The sequence below is a fragment of the Panulirus ornatus genome, chromosome 48 (assembly GCF_036320965.1).
Source record: "Panulirus ornatus isolate Po-2019 chromosome 48, ASM3632096v1, whole genome shotgun sequence".
Taxonomy (NCBI): domain Eukaryota; kingdom Metazoa; phylum Arthropoda; class Malacostraca; order Decapoda; family Palinuridae; genus Panulirus; species Panulirus ornatus.
In genome coordinates, this window is record NC_092271.1 from 19,869,890 (window position 1) to 19,879,528 (window position 9,639).

General features: G+C 42.7%; 1 long non-coding RNA gene and 3 other non-coding genes across 4 annotated transcripts in view; 1 reads left to right on the plus strand and 3 right to left on the minus strand.

Moving 5' to 3' along the window:
- LOC139763803 (uncharacterized) overlaps positions 1 to 9,639 on the minus strand; it is a 38,258-nt gene that overhangs the window by 10,725 nt on the left and 17,894 nt on the right. The gene's annotated exons all lie outside the window — the stretch shown is intronic.
- On the minus strand, positions 5,577 to 5,648 carry TRNAD-GUC (transfer RNA aspartic acid (anticodon GUC)). The gene has a single exon. It is a non-coding gene; the product is annotated as a tRNA-Asp (tRNA).
- TRNAD-GUC (transfer RNA aspartic acid (anticodon GUC)) lies at positions 7,616 to 7,687 on the minus strand. Its single transcript has one exon. It is a non-coding gene; the product is annotated as a tRNA-Asp (tRNA).
- TRNAD-GUC (transfer RNA aspartic acid (anticodon GUC)) lies at positions 8,037 to 8,108 on the plus strand. Its single transcript has one exon. It is a non-coding gene; the product is annotated as a tRNA-Asp (tRNA).

Genomic DNA, 9,639 nt, shown 5'->3' on the forward strand with positions numbered 1-9,639 from the left:
GGGAGGAACTCAACCATTCCCTAAGGTGAATGTTGAAATATCCTAAGTAGAGGATCTCGGCATGCAGGTGAGAGGATGTCACTGGCTACCATACCTGACCACCATACCTGACTACCACACCCCATCTCTGCATCCCCTTTCCATGATTTGCTTTCATCTCTCTTATCACATCATCCATATATATTTAACAAAGCCACGGTGACAACATACAGCCCTGCCTCACAACCACACACACACACACACACATATATATATATATATATATATATATATATATATATATATATATATATATATATATATATATATATATATATATATATATATATACAGATATATATATATATATATATATATATATATATATATATATATATATATATATATATATATATATATATATGTACATAAGAAAGATGTGTGGAAATAAAAAGAACGTGGTTGAGAGAGCAGAAGAGGGTGTTTTGAAGTGGTTTGGGCACATGGAGAGAATGAGTGAGGAAAGATTGACCAAGAGGATATATGTGTCGGAGGTGGAGGGAACGAGGAGAAGAGGGAGACCAAATTGGAGGTGGAAAGATGGAGTGAAAAAGATTTTGTGTGATCGGGGCCTGAACATGCAGGAGGGTGAAAGGAGGGCAAGGAATAGAGTGAATTGGAGCGATGTGGTATACCGGGGTTGACGTGCTGTCAGTGGATTGAATCAAGGCATGTGAAGCGTCTGGGGTAAACCATGGAAAGCTGTGTAGGTATGTATATTTGCATGTGTGGACGTATGTATATACATGTGTATGGGGGTGGGTTGGGCCATTTCTTTCGTCTGTTTCCTTGCGCTACCTCGCAAATGCGGGAGACAGCGACAAAGTATAATAATAAATAAATAAATATATATATATATATATATAAATTATTTTTTTTTTCATACTATTTGCCATTTCCCGCGATAGCGAGGTAGCGTTAAGAACAGAGGACTGGGCCTTTGAAGGAATATCTTCTCCTGGCCCCCTTCTCTGTTCCTTCTTTTGGAAAAAAAAAATATATATATATATATATATATATATATGCAAAGGTGAGCAATGAGGCAGTTGAGGGAAATATTGGTGTACATGGGGTGTTCAGTGTTGTAAATGGAAATGGTAAAGAGCTTGTAGATTTATGTGCTGAAAAAGGACTGGTGATTGGGAATACCTGGTTTAGAAAGACAGATATACTTAAGTATACGTATGTAAGAAGGAGAGATGGCCAGAGAGCGTTATTGGATTATGTGTTAATTGACAGGTGTGTGAAAGAGAGACTTTTGGATGTTAATGTGCTGAGAGGTGCAACTGGAGGGATGTCTGATCATTATCTTGTGGAGGCGAAGGTGAAGATTTGTAAAGGTTTTCAGAAAAGAAGAGAATGTTGGGGTGAAGAGAGTGGTGAGAGTAAGTGAGCTTGGGAAGGAGACTTGTATGAGGAAGTACCAGGAGAGACTGAGTACAGAATGGAAAAAGGTGAGAACAAAGAACATAAAGGGAGTGGGGGAGGAAAGGGATGTATTTAGGGAAGCAGTGATGGCTTGTGCAAAAGATGCTTGTGGCATGAGAAGCGTGGGAGGTGGGCAGATTAGAAAGGGTAGTGAGTGGTGGGATGAAGAAGTAAGATTATTAGTGAAAGAGAAGAGAGAGGCATTTGGACAATTTTTGCAGGGAAATAATGCAAATGACTGGGTAATGTATAAAAGAAAAAGGCAGGAGGTCAAGAGAAAGGTGCAAGAGGCAAAAAAGATGGCAAATGAGAGTTGGGGTGAAAGAGTATAATTAAATTCTAAGGAGACTAAAAAGATGTTTTGGAAGGAGGTAAATAAAGTGCGTAAGACAAGGGAACAAATGGGAACTTCAGTGAAGGGGGCTAATGGGGAGATGATAACAAGTAGTGGTGATGTGAGAAGGAGATGAAGTGAGTATTTTGAAGGTTTGTTGAATGTGTTTGATGATAAGAGTGGCAGATATAGGGTGTTTTGGTCGAGGTGGTGTGCAAAGTGAGAGGTTTAGGGAGAATGATTTGGTAAACAGAGGAGGTAGTAAAAGCTTTGCGGAAGATGAAAGCTGGCAAGGCAGCGGGTTTGGATGGTACTACAGTGGAATTTATTAAAAAAGGGGGTGACTCTATTGATGACTGGTTGGTAAGGTTATTTAATATATGTATGACTCATGGTGAGGTGCCTGAGGACTGGCGGAATGCTTGCATAGTGCCATTGTACAAAGGCAAAGCGGATAAGAGTGAGTGCTCAAATTGCCGAGGTAAAAGTTTGTTGAGTATTCCTGGGAAATCATATGGGAGGGTATTGATTGAGAGGATGAAGGCATGTACAGAGCATCAGATTGGAGGAGGGCAGTGTGGTTTCAAAAGTGGTAAAGGATGTGTGGATCAGGTGTTTGCTCTGAAAAATGTATGTGAGAAATACTTAGAAAAGCAAATGGATTTGTATGTAGCATTTATGGATCTGGAGAAGGCATATGATAGAGTTGATAGAGATGCTCTGTGGAAGGTATTAAGAATATATGGTGTGGGAAGTAAGTTGTTAGAAGCAATGAAAAGTTTTTATCGAAGATGTAAGGCATGTGTACGTGTAGGAAGAGGAAAGTGACTGGTTCTCAGTGAATGTTGGTTTATGGCTGGGGTGCGTGATGTCTCCATGGCTGTTTAACTTGTCATGGATGGGGTTGTTAGGGAGGTGAATGCAAGAGTTTTGGAAAGAGGGGCAAGTATGCAGTCTGTTGTGGATGAGAGAGCTTGGGAAGTGAGTCAGTTGTTGTTCGCTGATGATACAGCGCTGGTGGCTGATTAGGGTGAGAAACTGCAGAAGCTGGTGACTGAGTTTGGTAAAGTGTGTGAAAGAAGAAAGCTGAGAGTAAATGTGAATAAGAGCAAGGTTATTAGGTACAGTAGGGTTGAGGGACAAGCCAATTGGGAGGTAAGTTTGAGTGGAGAAAAACTGAAGGAAGTGAAGAGTTTTAGATATCTGGGAGTGGATTTGGCAGCGGATGGAACCATGGAAGCGGAAGTGAATCATAGGGTGGGGGAGGGGACGAAAGCTCTAGGAGCATTGGAAAAAGTGTGGAAGTCGAGAACGTTATCTTGGAAAGCAAAAATGGGTATGTTTGAAGGAATAGTGGTTCCAACAATGTTATATGATTGCGAGGCGTGGGCTATAGATAGAGTTGTGCGGAGGAGGGTGATGTGCTGGCTTTGAGATGTTTGAGGACAATCTGTCGTGTGAGATGGTTTGATCGAGTAAGTAATGAAAGGGTAAGAGAGATGTGTGGTAATAAAAAGAGTGTGGTTGTTTTGAAATGGTTTGGTCATATGGAGAGAATGAGTGAGGAAAGATTGACAAAGAGGATATATGTGTTAGAGGTGGAGGGAACGAGGAGAAGTGGGAGACCAAATTGGAGGTGGAAAGATGGAGTGAAAAAGATTTTGAGTGATCGGGGCCTGAACATGCAGGAGGGTGAAAGGCGTGCAAGGAATAGAGTGAATTGGAACAATGTAGTATACCAGGGTCGACGTGCTGTCAATGGATTGAACCGGGGCATGTGAAGCGTCTGGGGTAAAACATGGAAAGTTTTGTGGGGCCTGGATGTGGAAAGGGAGCTGTGGTTTCGGTGCATTATACATGACAGCTAGAGACTGAGTGAGAACGAATGTGGCCTTTGTTGTCTTTTCCTAGCGCTACCTCGCGCACATGCGGTGGGAGGAGGTTTTCATTTCATGTGTGGCGGGGTGGCGACGAGAATGAATAAGGGCAGACAGTATGAATTATGTACAAGTGTATATATGTCTATGTCTGTGTGTGTACATATGTATACGTGAGATGTATAGGTATATATATGTGCGTGTGTGGACGTGTATGTATATACATGTGTATGTAGGTGGGTTGGGCCATTCTTTCGTTTGTTTCCTTGCGCTACTTCGCTAAAGCGGGAGACAGCGACAAAGTATAATATATATATATATATATATATATATATATATATATATATATATATATATATATATATACCGAAACTTTCGCTCAGTTCTTCATCCACTCTTACACATGCATTTGCTGCTCTACAGAAGGCTTTCACATCATCCAATAGTTGTCCCCCAACCCCATGCATCCTTAACACATCCTAGAAAGCATTCCACTCGATTCTGTTACACTCTTTCTCTAGACCAATAAGCTGTATACAGCTTCCTACATTTCGCTAGATACTTTTACACAGTCATCTTCACTACAAAAATCTGAGCCACACGTTCCCTACCTTTCCTAAAATCCCCTTGTTCCCCATATTCTGCATTTAGTCACTTCCATCACTCTGTCAGTTAAAACTCTTACATACACTTTACCCGGTATACTTAACATGCTTATTCCCCTATAATTTTTTATATGCATTCTTTGCACCTTTTCCTTTAAATAAACTATAATAGCTTTCACCCGATCCTTAGACACAACCTTGCTTCCATGTTAAATCACTTATCAAATGCATCCAGTCTATCACACTTTCTCCTCCCACCTACCTACTCCCCACTCATCCTATCCATGCACTACAGTTGACACCGTAATTAAAGGTGTTAGAGATAAAAAAAACAGAATATATAATGAAATATTTATCTTTCCTGGAGGCGTGAAGTTCATCTAGAATAGTTACACGTATACATACTCGTTTTCTTTTATTCTACTATTAGGAAAATGGTTGTGATTTCCCAGATTTGGGACACGTCGAGGTTAACTGAATAGATGTTACATTCTATTATTATGAGGGAAAGGGCAACACAAGCGTAAGTATATTTCCATTAATAAGCAGGTTTTGATTGCAATTTGCACATACAAACATACAGCATGCACACAGAAGATTAAGAGACGGGGCAACACGAGGATAAAACTCTCTCCATGTAAAATATAAAAAAATCGCCCCACACGTGCAAAACAAGGAACATTTCAAAGGAACGAAAACAATCAGGAAGTCGTATATCAAGACTAACAAGGTGGCATAGAACGAGAGACACAACTGATTACATATATGTATGTCCATAAGAAAAAGGACGGAGCAAGGGAGGGACTTGAATGATTCCTTGAGAATATAAAAAGCGAAGTTTTTGAAGACACATCAGGCCAGACAGAATCCTATCTGATGTTTAAATTACTAAATCACACTTAACTTTCGCAAAGGATTATACGACAGCAGATGAGTGATGTATGAATGGAACCATAAGCACGTGGGAGATAATAGAAAAAAAAATATAGGGTTAGTATATTCGAGGAAAATCAACATCTACTAAAAATTGCTTACCAATTTTGCCAGTGTACAGTACGAGATACAGATTAGAAGAATCAATCTAATACTTGAGAATATTTTGCGGAAGCGATCAGTCAAGGAATATCATGATTCCCGCGTTTAAGAGAAAAGCAAGTATTAATACTGTTGCAAAATGTTTATCACGTCACCTTCACTTTCCTTAATATAACCAACCCTCATAGTGCTTTACATGCATGGAATATCTCTACTCTCAACACTAGTGAGCTTCTGTCTCTTACAGTAAAAGATTACCTCCCCGGCGGGGAATCGAACCCCGGTCTCCCGCGTGACAGGCGGGGATACTCACCACTATACTACCGAGGACTGAAACAAAGGTACCAGTTAAGGATTCTTATTCATCTGAGCATCGACGGCCCGGCACACAAACTCTGTCCTTCACCTTGTTATCAATATATCATTATTTGTTTGTCACAGCGACGGGGTTTACACTCGGTGTTGAAACCATGTCTCCACACACACACACACACACACACACACACACACACACACACACACACACACACACACACACACACACACACACATACACACACACCGTAGCCTACGCCTGGTGATATCTTTTCATCGACCAACTTGGTTGGCTCTGAGCCAACTACACTATCCAGGATTCAAACCTTCGACCTATGACCTACATGTGTACACGGTGAGACCGTACCTCTCACCCCTGTCATGTTGTCATATTACCCCTGCTATATGACATATTACCCCTGTCATATCATATTACCCCAGTTATATTGTCATATTACCCCTGTCATATCATATTACCCGTCATATTGACATATCACCCCTGTCATATTGTCATATTACCCCTGTCATATTGTCATATTACCCCTGTCATATTGTCATATCACCCTTGTATATTGTCAATATAACTCCTTGAATTGTCCAGATAAGGTTGTTCCACGAGGCCACATCACTGCTACTGAGGAAGCGCTTCCTCACGTCCCTCCGTAAACTGACATATGGCCACGTCGTCATGACCACCTAGATATACGCATGTAGTTATCATTGTCTTCCATAACACTTATCTCTTCCAGTGTGGGTAGGTTGAGGGTTTCCCTCCACTCGCCGTGGCGCAGTCCACTCTCCTCTGATGCCACTCTTTAGCACTCCTGTGGATCCTCTCCAGCAAGTCTATGTAGTTGTTCAGATGAGGAAACAAGACAGACGCTGTATATTCCAGCTTGTGGCGATTGTACACCAGGTATATGTTTCTAAATATCTCAAAATCCACGAGTCTAAAGATAGCATTGATATCGACCAGGACAAAGTTTGTCGCCCTTACAATCCTCCTCCATCGAACCAAAATATATCCGGTGCACGCCTCTCACCCTCCTGAATGTTCTGACCTACTACCCCAAAGCTTCCTTCACTCCATACCTGTTATATTCTGCCTCTCTCCTCTCTCTTGCTCCCTCCACATCACACACACACACACACACACACACACACACACACACACACACACATATAGTTAGAGAACAGCACGTGGGAAGGGCAGATAACAGGAGACCTGGTGATCCATGACGAGGTTATCTACTGAAGGACAGTAGTAGTGTGCCGCGGCTTTTGTCTCATATACAGGGGGAAAAAAAGGCGTCAAAAGGCAACCTCCTCACACACCGCTGCTTCTGGCACAACAGCCAGCTGGAGATAAGGTAGGAAGGGACACTATATAGTATGAATAGGATATACTGCCACGGAGTTCACGGTGGATATGGTGCCGAACTGCAGCAGAGGGACGAGAGATCTCAGGTGGCAGGAGGTGATGGTGGCGGAAAAGGGATAGTAAGTGTGGGTTTGTGTGTGTTTGTGTCTGCATGTAGTGTACTGTGCTGAGTATGGCGTGTATTTATGTATTTGTTTGTTAGTGTATATGTGGTGATGTATGTATGTGTGTGGTGGAGGAACGTGGGTGTGTGGGGGTTCCCTGGCTGTCTGTGTGTCTGTCTGTGACCCTGTTCCCATGATTAATTAACTGACAGAAAAGTACATATCAGTTCTAGTTCAAATCATTTTCATGTCATCTTTACTTCATTGAAATCACTCCACCCCCTCAGTGCATTATATGTTGGGGAGTTCTTCATACACTGTCTCCCTCCTATGTCTATGTACTGTGCCCACTGCACACCCTATACTTGCCTCCACCTACCCCTAGTTATGTGCCCTTCACCCATACTCTTACTGTAATGTTTCATCTATGTATATCTGGACACTGAATTTATCACAACTGAGATTGGTGGAGCTCACCTTTTGAGGCAAAAGTATGCCTCCCCGGCGGGGAATCGAACCCCGGTCTCCCGCGTGACAGGCGGGGATACTCACCACTATACTACCGAGGAATGAATTTACAGCTGGAGTTAGGGATTCTGTTCATCCCGGTATAGACAATGGGCCAGCAACACGCACGCATCCGTAACTCAGCTGTGCTTACTGAACTACTGTCTGTAACGGGGAGGGAACTGTACACTCGTGTGGCCCTGTACCATAACCTTGTATACATATGTGTCATGTCAACACATAAAGTTACAGACATGATATGATATGGGGAAACGCATATGAAAAATTCCCCCCCCCCCTCCTCCCTCCGTAACACACACACGACACACACACGCACACACACCTGCGTGTTGCCGGTCCGTCAGCGATGCCCGGATGAAGCAGCATCCCTAACTGTACCACTTCACTCAATCCTCGGTAGTATAGTGGTGAGTATCCCCGCCTGTCACGCGGGAGACCGGGGTTCGATTCCCCGCCGGGGAGGCAAGCTTTTGCCTCAACAATGGGCCCCCACCAGTGTTAGTTGTAAAACATTCTTCGTCAAGATATACATAAACAAACCCTTTCCGTGGAGAGTACGGGTGAAGGGCACCTACGTATCTAAGGGTGTAGATGGAGGCAAGGATAGGGCGTACAGTGGGCACAGCACATGGACATAGGAGGATGACAAGAGTAAGAACTCCCTACCTGCAATGTACAGAGAGGGTGGAGTATTTTCAGAAAAGTAAATGCGACAATAAAATACTTTGCATAAGGATTATTACTTACTTTTCTGGTGCTTGCCATGGGACCCATTATGTTCCTTGACCGATAGCGACAGGATATATTTTCTGTGATATCTTACCAGAGTCACAGACAGACAGACAGACAGGTAGGCACACAGAAAAAACAGACCGACAGACAGGCAGCCACACAGACAACCAGGGAAAGTCAGACACATGTGTTTGACACACACACATCACCACACATGCACAAATAAATGAATAACCAAATACATGGGACAAACACACACACACACACACACACACACACACCTCTTTTCCGCCACCGTCACCTCCTGCCAAATGAGATCTCTCGTCACTCTGTTGCAGTTCAGCACCACAACCACACTGAACCCATGGCATGATATCCTCTACATACTATACAGTCTCTCTTCCCACCTATTCTCCAGCTAGCTGTTACCCTAGTGGCAGTGGTGGGTGGGAAGGTTGCCTTTTGCCCTCTGTCTCTACCGTAAATAAGACAAAGAGTTACTTAAATACTGTCTGGTTACCTCATCAGAACAACTACATAGACTTGCTGGGGAGGATCCACAGGAGTGCTAAAAGAGTGGCACCAGAGGAGAGTGGACTGCGCCACGGCGAGTGGAGGGAAACCCTCAACCTACCCACACTGGAAGAGATAAGTGTTATGGAAGACAATGATAACTACGTGCGTATATCTAGGTGGTCATGACGACGTGGCCATATGTCAGTTTACGGAGGGACGAGCTTCCTCAGTAGCAGTGATGTGGCCTCGTGGAACAACCTTATCTGGACAATTCAAGGAGTTATATTGACAATCTACAAGGGTAATATGACGATATGACAGGGGTAATATGTCAATATGACAGGGGTAATACGTCAATATGACAGGGGTAATATGACGATATGACAGGGGTAATATGTCAATATGCCAGGGGTAATATGATATGACAGGGGTAATACGTCAATATGACAGGGGTAATATGACAATATGACAGGGGTAATACGTCAATATGACAGGGGTAATATGTCAATATGACAGGGGTAATATGACAATATGACAGGGGTAATACGTCAATATGACAGGGGTAATATGTCAATATGACAGGGGTAATACGACAATATGACAGGGGTAATATGACAATATGACAGGGGTAATATGTTAATATGACAGGGGTAATACGACAATATGACAGGGGTAAGAGGTGCGTTCTCCCCATATACACATACTGGTGACAACATTAACACAGTGAAGAGAATCATTTTGTAAT